The sequence below is a fragment of the Triplophysa dalaica genome, chromosome 22 (assembly GCF_015846415.1).
Source record: "Triplophysa dalaica isolate WHDGS20190420 chromosome 22, ASM1584641v1, whole genome shotgun sequence".
NCBI lineage: Eukaryota > Metazoa > Chordata > Actinopteri > Cypriniformes > Nemacheilidae > Triplophysa > Triplophysa dalaica.
This window is the reverse complement of record NC_079563.1, coordinates 8,666,385-8,686,667: the sequence shown is the minus strand read 5'-3', so window position 1 is coordinate 8,686,667 and position 20,283 is coordinate 8,666,385. Positions and strand designations below refer to the sequence as shown.

The 20,283-nt window shown below is 37.6% G+C and overlaps 1 long non-coding RNA gene across 1 annotated transcript in view; it reads right to left on the bottom strand.

Moving 5' to 3' along the window:
• Positions 1–46: 46 nt before the first annotated feature.
• The window catches only part of LOC130411283 (uncharacterized), a 33,450-nt gene continuing 13,213 nt past the window's right edge, over positions 47–20,283 (bottom strand). The window contains exons 3-5 of the long non-coding RNA XR_008905055.1: positions 2,001–2,079; positions 1,709–1,743; positions 47–150 (exon numbers count right to left, since the gene is read on the bottom strand). This is a non-coding gene — a long non-coding RNA (uncharacterized LOC130411283). The remainder of the gene's footprint in view (positions 151–1,708; positions 1,744–2,000; positions 2,080–20,283) is intronic.

Here is a 20,283-nt window from a genome sequence, read left to right as displayed (position 1 = left end):
TGTCTTTTTTTCTTATTTGATCATTTAATCACCCTCATTTCATCTCCACACCTGCAAACTCCGAAGTTTGAGAAAGGTGCCACACATACAATCCTCCCACATCCCCCATGACGTATGATCAAAGTGTATTGGCCTCCACAAGTTTTTCAACTGCAACAAATCACAAAAATAAGACATCCAGTGTAGCAGCAGCTAATTACATGACATATGACCAAAATTAAGCACATTCGCAAATATTAAACACCCAGTTGTTATTTTGCGACTTTTAAATACAATTTAAGAAAAAATGCTTTACAATAATATATCTAAAAAAACATTTTGTTTTCTGAGAAAAAGCACCAAAACAAATAAAACAGATAGAACATAATAATTCCATGGTGACGAGTTACCAGTTCCCGAGATCAAGTGCACAAAAGAAGATATTTTCAAGAACGTTTGTAATCTAACCAAAATTAAGCTCGACCTGATTTTGCCAGGTGGTTTATGTCCTCAGGACAACATATTTTGTTGACCCAAGGACAACATTTTTATAAATAAAACCTAAAGCCACACCAAACACCAACCCAAACCTACCCATTAAACCAGAGATAGATGATAAGTGAAAAACAATTGTCTAGAAGCACCTAATCATGGTTGGAAGATTAAACTTAAAATAAACTGTAAACTTATTTCTGGAATCTGATTGGTTGATTTAAATGTTGTCCCAGGGTCAACATGATGGTGTCCTAAGGATATCAAACACTTGGCAAAAACAATAGCCCCAATATTAACCCGATTGACTCCCATTGTCTGGATACAAAACCCCTGAGACATTTCTAAAAATATCTTCTTTTGTGTTCAGCATAAGAAAGATTCATTATGCAGGTTTTGAACGATATCGTTTTGTTAGATCTATCCCCTTAAACTTTTCAGACCAACTTGCTTTGGTGTAATGGTCAATTTTTTTATAAAAATACATTGAAGTTGGATTTGTAATTAGTTGTATTTTATTTTAATTGTTATAATGAAGCACATGTGCAGACTGACAAAAAACCCACAACACTGTGTAGAAGTGTGCTCTGGTCAAATTTGTCTGTAAATACCTTATACACAAAGTATGTGGCATTCACTTTACATTATATGGAATGGTTAATGACTCCCTGTATAAAGTGTCTGAAATTGAGAGAAATTAAGTCGAAGTTATTAACTTTGGCTGCATTATAAAACACTTTATTTAGCCTATGATGACATATTATTTAAACCTATTAATTATGCATAGATGGCAAATAAAATTGATTGAACACGACAACACTACAAAGACATCAGCATTTGCATTATTCTTTTTTTTTTAAACACAGGCAGATCAACTGCATTTTATCCAACGACTGGATGCTGGAAGAAATTCAGGGCTAAAAACAACCTCCTCTACTCTTTAAGACTATGTAGTAAACAGCTGTGATAAACATCGCTGCCCAACAGATAACAGCTCAAGGTTTAATTCTAATCCTTCACAGCTACTACATATGGATGAAATGACGCAAACAAACACATGAGTGCGTTGTCACTGTAATGTTTGCTGTCACATTGCCTGCCAGCTGTAACTATTCAGCTGCTTCTATTATTTTATGACACTGCTTAACTGCTGCTAGAGCTACACAGATTTTTTTCTATGAGATGCATCATAACATGCTAATTTGTCATTTTACAGATGTGAATTAGAAACACATACCGTGAACGCAGACGTGACGTGTCTTGGGCATCGTGCTGCAAAAACATGATACCGTTGTACATTATTAACATGCATTCTTGCGTTACTGTGTAACAAATCTCAATATTCAATTGGGAGATAAAATGACCTCCATATGTTGGTGTTTGTATTTAGGTGGCTAACTAAACATGTCAACTGTCCTAACTAACTTGATCTTTACTTCACTTAGCTTTACTGTTACTAACATACATACACTATAAATAATGTTGCCTGTTTTAACTTTTGATCAAATGTAGTTCAAAAGCTGCCTTACATTTTAAAAGTCACCATGAAGCGGAAGTTGCAATTGACTTTGTTTCCATATCGTCACGTCTGTCCTATTGAAACGGCTTCTGAAATTAGAAAAAAAATGTAGGGCGTGCTGTATTTTCCCTTTCCCCTTTTTGATTGGTTTGTTTTAAGTGGGCCTGTGGGGAGGGCTGAAATTGCCTGGCCATTGTACAGACACTATAATCCAACCTCTTATTATGTTGCTGATGTAATGTGGTGAAGAGTTGTTGTTGAGTGGGGGAGAGGAGTTTAACATTTTTGATTAAAGATTTCAAGTGCAGATGAATCAAAAAAAATAATAGTGTGCATGGATAAATAATTTACAATAATCACTGCAACACTGTGCAAAACACTTAGAATGTTCCTGGTTAATTGCATGGTGACAAAGTTAAATCAAAATGGCTTTGCAAGTCACTTGAACTTAAATTATAAAAAAGTAGTTATATTTTGTATAACAAAAACATTAGTATAAGCGAGTTAGCATTTTAGCACTTCCTGTTCCATCGCCCCAAAGTTTATGTTTTTTTTTTGCTTCGTTTTTGCGATCTTCCAAATGTCTATTGGACAAAGCCATAGGCTTTCATCATAGGAAACAGTATGGGGCTTTTGGATCATCAAAAAATAATAGTCAAAGGTTATTAAAAATAAACATTTCTTTCTTAGCTCTTTAAGTCTGGATAAACTTGTGAAACAGAAAGGATCTTTGGATGTTAATGCTACAGTACTTAATGAAACCATTCGGCCACGTTTATAGCATTGTGTTTATTTGTAGGAGTGAAGCTGAATAGATGGCAATGTCGAGAATACATCGGACACATTTTCAATTGCAACAAAACCGTAAGCAAAAAAACACCTCCCATACAGAACTGAAACCAGCTCGGACCGAAACAATACCTTCTCAGTTATCGGCCCAAATTTTCTCCACCACTCCCAGCTTAAGCATTTTGTCTTTGCCCAAGAGATGCTTTATATTTTTAGCAGTTTCCTGCCTTCTTGTTGTCCTTCATCGCCAAGTTTCCATCTGCTCCACTTACCTCCTTCTTACAGCCTATCATGTGTCTATCTATCTTCACTAATTTGTCTCAAAACATGACAGATAATTAATATGTTCCATAGACCCCCATCTGCTGTTCGTCTACAAGGGCAGATCAGGATTAGACTCATATGCGGGCAAAACAATCTCCCCAATATGTTGTGGTGCATTTCCATAAATGAATTTCTAAATGTCTGAGATCAATGCGTTTGCTAAGATTTCTTCAGAATTTCTCCCTATTACAAATATTTTCATTATTATTAAAGTAATACATTTTGTTTTATGTGGTTCCATGGACACAAGAAAATCTTAGGAGTTAACAAGGGTAATTTATACATTTGCTTATGTGATTAGTAGTGGTGGGCATTTAACGGCGTTAACGTGCTGCGTTAACGTGAGACTCTTATCGCGCCATAAAAAAAATGTTAATCCAATCCGTTAATCTATTCTCAAAGTTGGGTTGGGAGCTGGGTCTATACTACGCAAGCTATAATGACTTTCACCTTGATATTTTAGCGCGGATGTATACCTAGCTGAATTGCACTGTACCGGGCGAGAACGAGATTTTTCAACTCACGTTATTCGCGTCATTCGCGCCGCCTCATCATCTCATGACCAGGGCTTCATTCGCACGATTCGCGCAACAAGTAGGTCTATCGCGTCTTTGCATTGACTTAACATGTAAATCAATCAAGCTTGACGCGCCATTCGCGTTTGGTCTGAACACAACATAACGTTACTGTGAAATTACCACATCAAACGTGACGTGCTAACATGGATGCAGCTTTGAAGCCGTCAGGTTGCTTCATGGAAAATTTATTTTTAAGAAGCTTACCAATGCAAACATCGACAAGACTATGGTTGTTTGCACCTTGTGCAATGCGGAATTGGTTTAAAAAAAAACTTTCTCTCAACAGGTAGTGGTCTAGCTTTAGTTGAAACCAGTAAATTTGCGTTGGCACCTAATGTATTATGGCTCCTGTATGACATATCGCTTGTTGCTCCCTAACTCTTTGTAAGTTGCTTTGGATAAAAGCGTCTGCTAAATGACAAAATGTAAATGTACTGTAGGAGCTCTTCCAGTCTCAAGTACAACCTAAACGCAAAGCATCCCTTAGCTAATGCGGATGTAAACACAAGTACATCTTATTGAACATAATTTATTTTCATCACCAATTATCATAGTAGAACAGCTTTCTCAAGCAGTTTGTGATGCATTTTGGAAACAGGAGATGAGCCCCCGGTCTAATGCCCACCTGGCTTGAGACACCCCTTCTCAAAGACTTACTTTTAGTCATTATTTGGGTAGCACACATATTCTGAATGCCTTCGTCAGAATTCAAATGAGCCATTTTAATCTAGATTAATCTAGATTAATTCCAAGATTAATCTAGATTAAAAAAAATAATCTATGCCCACCACTAGTGATTAGTAATAATCGTATATAAATTTCATTCATTTTAAATCATAATGTTTAAATGAGGTGTTTTCAGTGTTTTACCTTCTACTGCACATAACTGACAGTATGACTATTGTTAACATGAGCTATTTGCTGTAATTTCTTCATTTAACGTGCAGTCTTACCAATTTAGTATCAAAGCTTTTCTATACGTATTCAACATTGTGGTAATTTCCTACAGCCAAATGAGCTGCCAAGAGTCCAATAAAACCATACACAGTTGAAGTCAAAAGATTACATCCCCTCTTTGCGGAATCTGGAAAATGCTGAAAATTTGCTAAAGTAGAAAAATAAGAGGAAATAATAAAATAAAGGTTTATTTTTAATTCAGTCCTGGACTGATCAAATTATTTTATGAAAGAAATGTTAACATGAAGTTATCATATAAAAATAGCCCATTTAGGTCCCCCTCATTATTGATACTGTATGATGTAACCTGCACAATCAATGACGGTTTTAAAGTTTTGTCATAGCTGTGTAAGGGTTTCTTGTTGGTCCCAAGTCATTAAACTGTCCAGTGATCTTCAGAAAAATTATTCATGTTCTCCAGAATCATTGCATTTCAGCATTTCTGTATATTTGAATCATGTCCAGCAGTAACAGTTTAATGTTGAGATTCATCTGTTTACATTAAGGACAATCAAGAGACTCATTCACAACTATTACAATAAATTGTTAATGTTTTGTTTATATATACATTTAGTAATGTCTTTCAGAAGCTATAAAAATACATACAGTATATGTTTAAAATATACTGGAAATTAGAAAATAAACAAATTAAATTAAAAATAAACAATTAACAACATTTTTTCAACCTTAAGTTAGTGTTTAGTGTTGCTGTTAGAGCATAAATAATACCTGCAAAATCATAAAGCTCAAAGTTCAGTGCCAAGCGAAATATTGTCTTTAACAGAATTTGATTTCAAGGACTACAGAGAACGGCTGGAATCGGACTACAGCCCTCTACTTCCGGGGTACATGATGTCACTATTCCGAGTGATTTTAATAACCTCCCCCCAAAGGAAAGGAAAACGCAAAAAAATGGTCGAGGCTTTCCTTAGAGAAGAGGAAGAGCCGCTGGAGTAATGTTCGGTTATCAGAGATTGTAAACATTTGACTGAGCTACGCACTAAACTACTTTCACTTTCATCACAGTCCTACAGCTGGTCATAAGAATTCAGCTACACACATTCTAAGATAGGCAACGGTCAAATAACAGCTTCCATGACTTAACAGCAGCTGTGAAAGCTGCTCTGTGTAATACACTGATATTGTGTGTGTGCGCATACCTCTGTCTAAAACACTTCTATGAAATGTCCTCTGCAATTGTCTCCTGGTTAATGCTTGTTTAATTATCCAACTTGGGTCCGATATAAAAAGCAAAACTACACTTCTTTTATTAGTGTTCATTAATATAACCGGTCTGACGCCATTCGGTCGGGTGTCATTTCCCTCGCTATAGTAGGAAAAAATTGCGATATCTAACAAAGATTGATGTTTGCACATGCACTAGCAGACCTCGGTTACACTTCAATGGATCCGTATGTTTTTAACTGATAAAGTGAAATTGACGCCATTGTTACTGTTTATTGCAAAAAGCCAAATTTTATGAATAAAATTGCACTGAGAGGGGCACCGACCAATCACAACAGCCTGAGAAGTGGAAGCTCGCTGATATGGTATGGGCGGGACATCTTCACACACATACTCTAAGTGGGGAACCAATCACAACAGACCGGGATCAGCTTTACCAATCAGAGCGTTTCGGAAGGAGAGACTTTATAGAGACCGGAAGAAATCAAGTTGTTTTGTTAAAAAAGGGACAGTGGTGAACAAAAGACTTAAAAATATGTGAATTTAGCGTTTTTTTATTAAAAAGATGAACATCCATTGTAAAACACCCCAAAAACATAATCAAAGCCCCCAAAACAGCAAAGACTGGCTCCTTTAACTGAAAGTATATAAATGAATGCATTTGCATTGAAAATAAAAACTTGTACAGTAATGACCTTAATCAAATATTGTAAGCACAGTCATATGCAGGTACTGTATTTGTGCTCAGCGCTCACTTCCATTCAGCCACAAGGACTGCCAGCAGCCGTTTCCATGCCACTGAAATTTCCATTGACACCACAAAATAAAAAGCTTAGAAGCTTAATAAAAGAAGAGCTAATGTAAAAGAAAGCCAGCTGTCAAAAATGAACGTGGGTTTTTGGTTTACAAGATTATTATATAATTATTATTAATATGCATTTAAAGATTCTAATTTGATACTCTCCATACATATATTGTGAGGTCATTGAGGCGATTTTTGTACACGCTTACATTTAGGCATATACATCGTAGCAAGCCGGTCTCAGTGGAGGCGTAACAGTCCTGCTCTTAAAAGAAACTCATTCATCAATGAAATGAAACGTAAGCATTCAGTGAGTCTCACACCTACGCTATAAACTACGCACAATGCTGCACGTCTCCACTGTTTGAAAGCTGCTTTGAAATCACATAATACTCTCAATGTTACCCCAGTGAGAAAGATGCAGAATTTCCACATGCCATTCAAAAAACGTGAGAGATTGAATTATGGATGTGTCAGCCCGGAGTACAGTTCAACACTAAGCCCCTTCGGTGGCTGTCAACCTGTCTTTGAACCTTGTTGATTTCCGAGACCCCCGTAGGGAGGCTCATGCGTGGTTTTGAGAAACGGCAGTCTTTCTCTGTACTACTGACCTCACAAAGAAAAAAAACCTTGCCTGAGGCTATTCTGAATGTCTGCTACACATATATATCCACAAACTTAGAACAAGCGAAATAGGGTTGCGGATTGTCTTTTGATATTTTTAGCTTTTATAACATATATTTCAATTTGCCTAAATCTTCTGGGGCGTGTTTCCAAGACATGACATAAATCGCTGGTTGACCACCATAGTACTACTATGCATCATTGGGGAAATTAACGATGTAGTTACAACTGTTTCCCGAAACCGTAGTAACTCTGTCGGTGATCATTGTTTGAACCAAAGTTGACGCCACACTGGTGGTGGAGTAATGCCATCTACTAAATACGTTTAGTTCGAATTAATGTTAAATTCTTGCTGTTAATAACATGCATAGCATTTAAGGACTACTTTGGTAATTCTATTTTTAAGTCTACATGTTATAATAATAAGGAACGATACTTCTAACCACAGCTCTATAGACCTGTAGTTCCAACCACACAATTTTGCCATGCTGCTTCGATTGATCGTTGGAACGATGGTTTTGGGAAACACTTAAATCTTTGAACTATGCTGGAACGATGGAAGCTGCGACTACAGTTGGCTAACAATGCTTTGGGGAAATACACCCTTAGAGAGAATAAATCATGCAGTAAAGGAAAATTTTGTCTCATATTGCTTAGCAACAAGAACACGGGGATTAGAGTAATTTTTTAATCCATGGAGTAGTAGAATTTTGAGAACCTAAAGGATGGCAGATAAGAGAATTTAGATGCAGAGGCCAAGACGTGGTGTCAACTTTTGCTGGATTTCCCAGGTCCTAACACAGAATGCTTAAAGTAAAATTAAGTTTCCATTTTTAAGATGATTTACATTTTAGAATGTCTTTGTGTGATGTGATAAAACCATACACCAACTGAGAAAATTCCTTTTTTTAAGACAGCAGTCTGATTAGATGAATGTTGCAGGATTTATCTGTTATGTTAAAAATAACATATATTTTTTTGATTAAACTTAAATTTCAAAATCATTGTGCTCTCCTTGTAGTGGACCTATTGCTTATATTCAGGTAAGAGCCGATATATAAGGCACGATTTTAACGAAAATGTAAAGGCATTTTTCATAAATGTCACATGTGCTGTAAATGCTCATACAATTAATATTGCAATTTGTTAATTACTACATTTGTTGCCCAACACAATGGTTTAATATAATGCTGTTGCATTACTTCTTTTTTTTTAAATTATTCATATTTGGCTTAAAAAAGAGGTTTAATACTGTCAACTTAGTCACTCGTGATAGAAACCTACAAAATGTTTAATAAATTTATAATTATTTTGTGTAAAATATTAGTGAAAAGGTCAAAGAGCATTTTGTAGCTCTATATGTACCTATACAAAAGCTGCATGAAAAAAATAAACAAAAACAAGAAATATTAACTGGAACAATAGAGACTAGTCTCCTTTCTCAATCTCCTCTAAACAACCCATTTTTATGTACATTTATACGTGTCACAGACAATATTTGATGGATATGTTATAGGAATCACCATCTAAATAACTATAGTATGTGGGCATTTCCGTATTACATGAAGTGTTTTAAAAAAAAAACATCACATTTACTTTTTCATTTCATTAACATATTTAGACGCTTTTATCCTGCGACTTGGTTTATTCAGTGATGCCCTTCCAAACACACTACAGCAACATAAAACATGCTTGTAGGTAATATAAATGATAGCTAAATGGGCAGATAAAGACTGAAATGGGCAGGGAAACAGCAAGACAGGCCCAAACGTTGAAAATCACACCAAGGCTTGTCAGTGTTGCGTCCACGGGGAAGAACAGCGCACATACACAACCATTATCTAAGCAGGGGGGAGGAAATACACTAAAATAGTCCATGATAGAGATGCTGTTTGAATGATGCATCAAATGCGCAACAGGTCAGTAAAAGCTTCCTTTAGAAATGACGGCAGTAATTATCGTCATGGCACGGGGCCTTTTTGTGGCAGAAATGGATATGTCAGGAAGGATCTCAACGCAACGAGGGTTTCAATGGAAGAGTGCTGGCAGCTTCACAGTGGTCTTCACAGGAAAAGTGTTGCCTGAAAGACTATAAAAGGGGTTGAAGGAGGGATTTGATACAGAGGGGAAAATAAGTATTTGACACATCAGCATTTTTATCAGTAATTCTCAGTAATTTTTATCGGGATTTCTAAGTGGGCTATTGACACAAAATTTTCACCAGATGTAGCCATCAAGCCAAATATTGAATTCACTTAAAGAATTCAGAACATTTAAGTATACAAGTTCAGTCATAATAAATAAAGTGAAATGACACAGGGAATAAGAATTGAATACATGAAGGTAACAAGGTGCAAAAGGCATAGAAAGCCAGGAGATCACCTGAAATCTGTCAGTATTGAGAGAGAAATCCTCCCCCCTATCAGTACTAATTGATATCAGCTGCGTTAGTCCTAATTGATGGCCTATAATGGCTTCTTATTACCCAGGAGGCACACAGGAAAGACTTCATGATGGGTAAAAGCAAAGAACTCTTCGTAATCTTATCGTTGAAAAGAATTTTGATGGGAATGGTTATAGAATGCTGAATGTTCCTGTGAGCACTGTGGTGGCCATTATCCGGAAATAGAAGGAGCATCAGTTCACCATAAACCGGCTACGATCAGGTGCCCCACGTAGGATCCCTGTCCGAGGAGTCCAAAGAATAATCAGGAGAGTTCTCCAAGAGCCAAGAACCACTCGGGCAGAACTTCAGGAAGACCTTGCATCAGCAGATACTGTTGTTTCAAAGAAAACTATAAGCAATGCACTGAACCGCCATGGCATCCATGCACGCTCACCACGCAAGACTCCATTGCTGAACAAAAAGCATGTTGAGGCTCGGTTAAACTTTGCGAAAGAGCATTTGGAGAAGCCTGTGGATTATTGGGAGACTATAGTATGGTCAGATGAAAGCAAAATTAAACTTTTTGGCAGTCACTCTACACACCATGTTTGAAGAAGTAATGGCACTGCCCACCACCCCAAGAACACCATATCAACAGTTAAGTTTGGGGGTGAAAGCACCTTGGTTTGGGGCTGCTTTTCAGCACGGGGTAGTGGCAGACTTCATATTATTGAAGGCAGGATGAATGGAGAAATGTACCGGGACATTCTGGATAAAAATCTGCTGCCATCTACCAGAAAGCTGAAAATGAAAGAGGGTGGGCATTTCAGCAGGACAATGATCCCAAACACAAGGCCAAGGACACAAAGAAGTGGTTTTAAAGAAAGAAAATCAAGCTGCTTAAAGGGCCCAGTCAATCACCTGACCTAAATCCCATAGAAAATCTATGGAGAGAACTGAAGATCAAAGTTCATAAGAGGCCCAAGGAACCTTCAAGATTTAAAGACCATTTGTGTGGAAGAATGGGCCAGAATCACTTCTGAACAATGCAGACGACTGGTCTCTCCATACAAGAGGCGTCTAGAAGCTGTAATCACCAACAAAGGCATTACTACAAAGTATTAAATAAAGTGTGTTCAATACTTATTCCCTGTGTCATTTCCCTTTATTTATTATGACTGAACTTGTATACTTAAATGTTCTGATTTCTTTGTATGAATTCAATATTTGGCTTGATGGCTACATCTGGTGGAAATTTTGTGTCAATAGCCCACTTAGAAATCTTCTTACTGATAAAAATGCTGATCTTTCAAATACTTATTTTCCCCTCTGTATATCCATCGGATTCCAGGGGAGTAGAAACTGATTTTTTTAAGTTTGATCCCCTGTGAAGTGAGAATGATTAACAAGTTCTTGAATTCAAGAACTGAATTTGATGCATAAAGTGATGTATGTTCTGTTAACTGTCTATAAAATAAGCTCTAACTAATTAATCAGATCACACATATGAGACGGTGTTATAAGTGTAACATCAAGTGTTTAGTCTGCGTACCATATAGTGTGTCATATGGTGTGACATTTAGTAATTAAAAAAATAAAAACTTGTAAAACAGATAGTATTAAAGAGATCTTCATTGTAATTAGGGGCTTATATTCACTATATGATGTCATTTTTTCGTCATGAAAATTCCCCTGCCATTCTACTTTTTTTCTACCAACTTGTCCTAGACGGTTTGCCCACTTTAGGTGAAATCTGGTATGCATCAAGATACTGCAGACAAAAAGTGATTAGAATATTTTCTACAGGGCCAATCCATTCTCGTGTAGCCTGTCTACGAATGTAACGACGTGCACGCCAAAATTTGATGTTGTATCTTCTGAAAGATGTCCCTTGTGGTCAAGATATATAATTAAATGTATTAAAATCCTTATAGCATATGAAGAAAATCAACATAATGGTATTCAATTCACATCAGCATATTTGTTGGCTCAAGCAGAGTTGTTTAATATCAGAGTTGTCATATGCATATATACTTTCTGTCCGCCGTATAGAATTATATAGAAAACGTACTCTTTGAACTCCTCCAACAAAATTTGCCCGATTTGCACAATTTTGGTTTGTAGTATCAGGAAACAATATCGCAAAAAAATCTACGAATTTTAATTCATCGTTCTCGAATACAGCGTTAACGAATTCTAAGGCGAGCTCGTAAAAGTGTCATGTGGCTGTATCTTCGTGCCACTTTTGTGTGTTGACACTAAACTTGGTATGCATCATCACTGGCACATCTTATCTGCCTAATAGCTTTTGGGCAATAGACTGCGCTGTCACCAAATTTGTATAAGCAAATTTTCCTGTGTTTTTAAACTTGGTTTTCAAAATGTGATCATCTGAGATTAAAACCGTTTAAATTTATTGAACTATGCTTAATACAGTCAGACCATATGATGATTTTGAGATTTGGCCAAAAAAAATGTAATAACAAAGTTGTTGTTTAAACAGTTCCATGTAAGACAAAACATGTTTAACCATTTGCTGCATTTAAATGATGACTACTAATACTATACTAATTATCTTCTTTTCTATCTTGTTAACAGTGACCTGGTTTCTATCTTGACGTGAATCTTTTCAAAGTTGACAAAAAGGAAAAAATGAATTATAAATCAAGTTGTTCAAGTGAATGAGAGTGGCATTGGTAACCTAGGAATCAACAGAAAATCAAACATGACCAGGAGGGCCTGGTTGCACCAACCGGAAGTCCACCCGGTCGGAGGACTGTCTGGACGTATAATGCACATTAAGTACACCTTAAAGCTGTTGCTCTATCAAAATATCAGAATGACGGGTTGTCATGCCATCAGATTGAAACCCCCGCATTTTAAAACACCCGCTTAAGTGGTGCAGACTTGATTTCTCACTGTGACATTTCTTAACATGAACATATGTTGAAACATAAGGCTCTTTAGTTCAAAAATACATGCTGAGAATATGAGACAAAAATTGAACCCAAGCGATATATGAGAAAACAGATAATTACCGTCATGCTAGCTCTTTCCCATCATTTCCTCAAAACATCTTTTAATTAATGAAGTGACACTAAACCCCTTCCCATTTTTTCATTTCAACTGATACAAGGAGAGAATTTGAACAAAAATAGATCAGAAACTCGTTAATAAATGTAAAAGAAAAAACTGTAGCTCTCGCATCCTGCTGCTAGTCCAATAATATGTTCGGTGAGGAGGTCCTCCATTTGTAGTCTGTCAACAGCACCGCACAACTGTGATCGCAGAGGATGACTTTGTAAAGCCAATTAATGGCCGAGTATTTGATCAGAGCTTTAACCGTCGTTCATCACTCCCATACTGCTCTCCTAACCCTTCCATTAATTAGCTTTTATTAATGTGAGCAGTCGGGGGACCGCTCGGCCCCCAGGGCCAAAGCGTTTAGAGTGATCAGCAGCTGTGAATGTGAATGATGCTCAGCTGAGATGAATAATTGACCGGGTACACGTAAGGACGAGACGGTTCTCGCCCTGAAGAAGAATGGTTTTGTCATGCTGGAAAGGAATAATTCTGTGCAATAAAAAGTCTTGATAAAGAGCAGCAGGAGTTGCCGGGCGAGCTCAGATGTTCACATCTAGAAAAGCAATGAATGTTTGTGCGCTCATGAATGACCGATAGAGTCATTTGTGTGGACAGTATTGAGTTGGGTTTATTATACTAGCCAAAAATCATTAACGGTTGTTTTCCATTAGCTAGTCATTTAGCAGATTATCCATAACATAGAGTAGACTGAAACCCTAAATAGTGTATTAAGATCCGTTTTTTTAAATACAGTACACAAAATTATAATTAAAAATTTCTCAACCAAACCTATATGACTTTCTTCTGCAGAACACAAAAGAAGATATTTTCTGTAACTAAACAACAGCGGTACCATTCACTTCCAATGTATGGACACAAAACCAATGCAAGTCAATGGGAACCAAAGTTGTTCGGTTACCAACATTCTTCAAAATATCTTTTGTATTCAGCAGAAAAAAGAAAGTCATACAGGTGTAATATGACAAGAGGAAGAGTCAATGACATAACAATCCTTTTAAGTCAAATCACTCATTTAACATTGCTGCTTGTGACGAAAGATAACCAATTGACTCTACGGTCAATTTAAATTACTTTCATGCATCTGACGCACAGTGTACACCTAAAATAATACATTTTCAATCTAATATAACCTGCAGTCAGCCTTACAGACCCAGACCCAGCCCTGTCACGGCTCAATAAGAGCTGCCAGTTAATGAGATATCCAGAAAGAGTCTGACAGCTGCTCTCATCTGACCAGAACAGAGAAGACAGGTGAGGTGAGGAACAGAAGGACATCTGAGAGGGTGACAAAAAGAGATGAGGTGCACAGACTGAGAGCTTCCGTTCAAAGGATCACTTCAAAAACTCATATCAAAGCCGACTGTTTCCGGTTCTATGCATGAGCTCGAACAGAAGCATTTGTTGCATAATGATGATAACCACAAAAATATGATACCTTAACCCTTAGTTTTTATATAACCATATTCTAAATTGATGGCATTTGTTGTGTAATGCTGATTACCACATTTTTTTAATAAAGCGGGGATAGCGGTTTCTGCCAATCTCATATTAATCTTGAGTACCTATAGAGTAGTATTGCATACTTTGTATCTTCGAAGAGTATTTCATTTGATCACAATTATAAAAGATAGATACAGCTTTATGATTGTTTCCGAAAAAGATATGGCGCGTGGGGGGGAGGGGTAGGCTGAACTAAAGCAAAAGCGCATTGTCAACAAAACACAGACATCAGTTTCACTCACTGCATGTGGTTCATGTCCGGCATCGTTTTGCTCTGGGATGGCTCCATATATCAGTTTCAAACGATCTCCAAATCCAGCGTTATATCCACAGTTTATATAACATTCATCACCCAAATGCAGTGAACAAACAAACACCTGAACTTTGCGAACGTATGCTCTCTCTCTCTCCTGCTTACAAGTGAAAGTGACGTCTGCGCATGCTACTTCTCCTGCTCTCCTTGCTGTCGCGTAGGCGTGCCACACGCTTTTCTGAGAGAATTGTCCAAAAAGGGACTAAGAAAAATTGTTAAGAAACTTTTATATGTTCGAAAAAAAATAATCTGAAACCTGTATGATCGCTGATGGAGTGTATCAAGCACAGTTTTAACATTGTAAAGAAGTCAGAATGCATGAAACACAGTTGCAGGGCTGCATTAAATCCTTCCTTTTGCAGTGAGGTATTTACAGAAATAGCGAACAGCACCAATATATTCATGTTAAACTACACAAACGTTTAAACGAAAGACATATGCTGTATGTGGTAAAACAATTTCTATGTAATAGAATTCAGCAAAAAGTCAAAGGAACAGTCCACCCAAATATGACAATTCTGTCTTCATTTACTCGCCCTCAACTTGTTCCAAATCTTTAAACATCTCTTTGTTCTGATGAACACAGAGAAGGATAATTGGAAGAATGCTTGTTACCAAAGACTTCTTGGCCACCATTGACTACCATAGTAGGAAAATTTGCTTTATAAATTTATTTGTTCTGTTGAACACAAAAAAAGACATTTAAAAGAATGTAGGAAAGCAAACAGTTCTGGGGCATTTTTAATTTTTTCTTCTATTGAAGTCAATGGTAGGCATGAACTGTTTCTTTAAAGAGATAATCACCCAAAATAGAAAATGTAAAATCGTGCCTCTGCTACTGTACTCTCTCTGTGGGATGAAACCAGAAATCAGGCTCTCTAGAAGAATGCCCAAGCGGCTATTTTCCATATAAAGGAAGTGGATGGGGACCAGGCGGTCACAGTTACTATTGACTTCTATGTCCTGAAAAACAAGCTAGGACATTATGGTACATGCCTCATTTTGTATTACATGCAAAAATAGCCAAAAGGGAATAAAATATGATTTTTCCTTTAAAAGATGAAAACAGTGTTTTTAAAGCGCCATTAGGCTCTGTCGCCTTCAAATATTAAGTTGGCAGGGTCAAGATAGAAGTTATTCATCCGAGTCACTGCTCAAGACCTGACCCTGATTAACCTTGCTGGAGTTTTATTAAAATAAATCAGCCATATAATTCACTCTAAATGTGTTTAACAACTATAGGGGAGTGTGCTTTGAAAGTTCACTGGGTTTGCGCAGAATCAATTGAGATGTTATAAATTGCATCTTGGATGTTTTGTCAGAACTGACCGAATTTATTCCTCTTTGCGAGTCTTGCATTCGGCGTCTTTACGGTGTTCAGTAAATAGTATGACAGCTTCCATAAGGTCAATGTGGAGATGGTGGTCTAGTGGGTTAAACCACTGAACTGGTAAATCAAAAGGTTGCTGGTTCGATCCCAGCAGCCCGCACCAGTGTGTCCTTGAGCAAGACACTTTACTCCATGTTGCTCCAGGGGGATTGTCCCTGTAATAAGTGCACTGTAAGTCGCTTTGGATAAAAGCGTCTGCCAAATGACTAAATGTAAATGTAAATGTCAATGGAGAGATTGTGTTGCAAACACAGCAGGAAGGATTTGAGATTCTAGTACGAATTTTTCATTTTTTTTTTCAGGCCATATGACAGCAGAAGCCTAGTCATGTTCATGTTGAAATGGTTACTTTGAGCCAATTGCCCGTCTCTCAATTTTCTCCATTGATAAAATAGCAAACATCCCCCTTGAATATTTTCGTATGCTAAAAGGGGCCTCTAATTATTATGTCTTACAGTCTTCGCTTATTGAGTCTTTGCTGAAAGAGACTTCTCTCTTTGAGTTAAATCCTTCTATTTTGCAACAAAAAATAAGTCAGTTACTTGACATTCCAGTTAGGAAATGAACAGGACACGTTCTGCTAGGATATAAGCGATCAAAACACTGTGCAGTCTCTTAACAAGGCCTGTGTCTAATGGTTTTCATCAGAGCCAGACAGATCGCTTGAAATAATCCTCTCATGTTGAAAGGAAGGCAAGCGTACAAGTTTCTGCACTTCCATGTATCTATGAGATCATTTTTAGATAATGAGATTTGCCAACTAGGGAGATCAATGCCCAGACTGCTTCCACTTCTGTGAGAGAAAAGAGTTTCGACCTAAACAATGAAACCTTGAAGCAGACAATTGATCAGGTTTACTCATAACAAACGTGCATATTTTAAAATAAAAAAGAATAAAACATAAGACAATTTATTAAGAATAGACAAGTTCTGTGCAGTCTTTTCAATATAAATGTCTAGTCAATAATGCAATATATCTATGCAAGATAGAGTGAGGGAAATAATTATTTGATCTCCTGCTTATTTTGTAAGTTTGCTTACTAACAAAGGAATGAAGGGTGTATCATTTTTATTGTAGGTTTATTTTAACTGATAGAGACGAAATATTAAAAAATATCACGGGGAAAAAGTTATATAAAGGTTATAATTTGATTTGCATTTCAGTCAGTGAAATAAGTATTTGATTACCGAGCAAAACATAACTATGTACTTGGTGTAGAAACCCTTGTTGGCAAGCACAGAGGTAAAACATTTCTGATAGTTGGTCACCATGTTTGCACATGTGTCAGGATACATTTTAGTCCACTCCTCTGTAAATCTTTAAGGTTTCTTGGCTGTCGCTCAGCAAATTGGACTTTTAGCCTCCTTCACAGATGTCCTACAGGACTAAGGTCTGGCTAGGACATTTAATGTGCTTCTCCTTAAGCCACTATTTGTTTGTCTTGGGAATATTTTTGGGGTCTTTGTCATGTTAAAAGCATATACACGACCCATCTTCAGTGATCTAGTAATAGGTTACGTCCAAGTTTTTACGGTGCAATGGCCCGTCCCTCAGCAACTCAATGCGGTAAAGTCATCCTGTGACTGTAGCAGAGAAAAAGTCCTACAGGAAAATGTTTCAAACACTGTGATTCTCTTTAGGGATGGTGTTCTTGGGGTCATAGTCAGTATCTCTCTCCCTCTAAAAGTCAGTTTTGGTCTCAGAGCACTTTCTCCAAACCTGTTCTGAATCATCTTGATGTTCATTGTCAAACTTCAGATGATCCAGACGGGCCTTTTTGGGGAGGAGGACGTTGCGGGTGCTTCAGGATTTCAATCTATGGTGGCATATATATTTTATATACATAACAAGTTCATTAACTTTCATTATTTCGATTATCTTAATATCCTCAATGTAGCTATTTAGCCATAAGTACACACAGAGCCAAATTACACTTCAACAAGCAGCTGCTTTCCAACTCAACACCATGACAATATTTCACTGGCTACCCATTAAGTATCGTGTTGACTTAAAAGTTATTTTAATTACTTATAAAGCCTTAAAAGGTTTTGCCCCTACCTACTTAACAGAGCTTATATCTACCCATCACGCTCTCTAAGATCTTAAAACTCCAGACTTTTGATAACATAAATCCACCAAAGGGGGCAGAGTATTGTAATTCTTTGTTACTTGTAATCTACATATCTGTCATTCTGCCATGTTGGTCGGAACTGCACCCAAGTTTTTCACCTACTGTTGCACTTGTGTATATGGTTGACTGACAATATAAGGATTTGATTTGAGAGCTTTCTCATACTTAGCACGTAAACTCTGGAATTGCCTTCCCGATACTATTCGAGGGTCAGACACACTCCAAATTTAAATCTAGATTAAAGACACATCTTTTCAGCCAAGCATTCACTTAATGCATAATATTCTAAATAAACCACCGGGAGACTGTATTTATTAGATATTATTTACTAGAATGATGTTGCTTGTTCTAAAAAACACCATGTACTGTGCTGTTTAACCTTTTTTGTGTTCTTGTGTTATTCTTATTTTCTCCTGTATAGCGCCTTTGGAACAATTCACATTGTGAAAAGCGCTACAATATATAAATAAAATTGAATAGAAGTTTATTAAAATATATTTGGCGTCACATTTTGTACATTTTTATCTATCCGTAATAGTAATGACGACGTCAGGGTCTGTCGTGGTGAAGAAGGAGCTGAGACGCAAGGCGAAGCTCTTGATTTACCGATCAATCTACATTCCCACTCTCACCTATGGTCATGAGCTGTGGGTCATGACCGAAAGGACAAGATCCCGGATACAGGCGGCCGAATTGAGCTTTCTCCGCAGGGTGGCTGGGCGATCCCTTAGAGATAGGGTGAGAAGCTCGGTCACTCGGGAGGAGCTCAGAGTAGATCCCCTGCTCCTCCACATCGAGAGGGGCCAGCTGAGGTGGCTCGGGCATCTTTTCCGGATGCCCCCTGGATGCCTTCCCGGGAAGGTGTTCCGGGCATGTCCCACCGGGAGGAGACCCCGGGGAAGACCTAGGACACGCTGGAGGGACTATGTCTCCCGGCTGGCCTGGTAACGCCTCGGTGTCCCCCCGGAAGAGCTGGAGGAAGTGTCTAGGGAGAGGGAAGTCTGGGCATCCCTGCTTAGGCTGCTGCCCCCGCAACCCGGCCCCGGATAAGCGGTAGAAAATGGATGGATGGATGGAACAACCTAAAAAAGTTGAAGAATATTTCTACATATTTTGGGTGAAGGATGACTACACTGAAGATGCTGAAATTTAACGCAGCTTCGATTTAGGACATTTTCAGTCATAATTCCCATTGTGTTTTTACATAGTTTTGATGAGTTAACTATCATTGTAATACTTTATGGCTAAAAAATGTAATGATAGTGTAAACATTTGAAAGAAAGTAGTCAAAAATTTACATTTGTTTCCAGTATCAAGACTTATCAAAATTACGCTTTCCTGTGGCTCAGTGGTTACAGCATAACAACGCCAAGGTTCGAATCCAGGGGATTGCACATAGTCAGAAACAAATGTATAGTACAATGCAATGTAAATCAGAAACAAATGTAAATCACTTTGGAGAGGGGCGTCTGCCAAATGCATTGCATACTAACCCTATTTCACATCAACAAAATTTTAAAGCATGAGGGTTGTGAAAAATTTATATTTTGATGACAGCAAATCAAACCGAATCACACACAATTTCCACTATAACATATAAAGGTTAAACAAATCTTCACCTTTCCAATGGAAAGAACACAGAAGTGTGATCTTAAGAGCTGCTAACAAATGGTATGAGTCATTGAGGACAGATCGCTCCACTCGAAGAGCAGCTGTTCTCTAACACACATGAGCACCACCTCAGGAGCAGCGTTACGTTGAGACTGTGTCCATCTACACTGCTCATGCTGCTTCTTTCTGTTACCAACAGAGCAGTTTTTCCACTCAATTTTAAACAAGTGAATTCTGCATTTGTGTTTACTCAATATCCTACGACTCTCGGCTCACAGATGGTGTTCTCATTTGAGAACAGTAAATATTTCTAAATATGAAGAAATATTATTTCGTTTGAAATTACATTAATCCATCTATCCAACCGTCGCTTTTTTTGTCCCTCTGTATAGCATAGATCTATCAATCGGTCTGCCTGTCTGTATCACAGACATACTACAACAATTCAGTCCAGGCTTCATGCTGCTGTCCAATCTGTAGGAGCAACATGAGGTCAGCTTTTCCTGTGGTGTGGTCAAGGTCACTCTGAAGTTCAGGATTCACACTTTCTCTGTGAGGTTTTATCACAAACCACTGACCCTAAGTTCTGGGGCACCA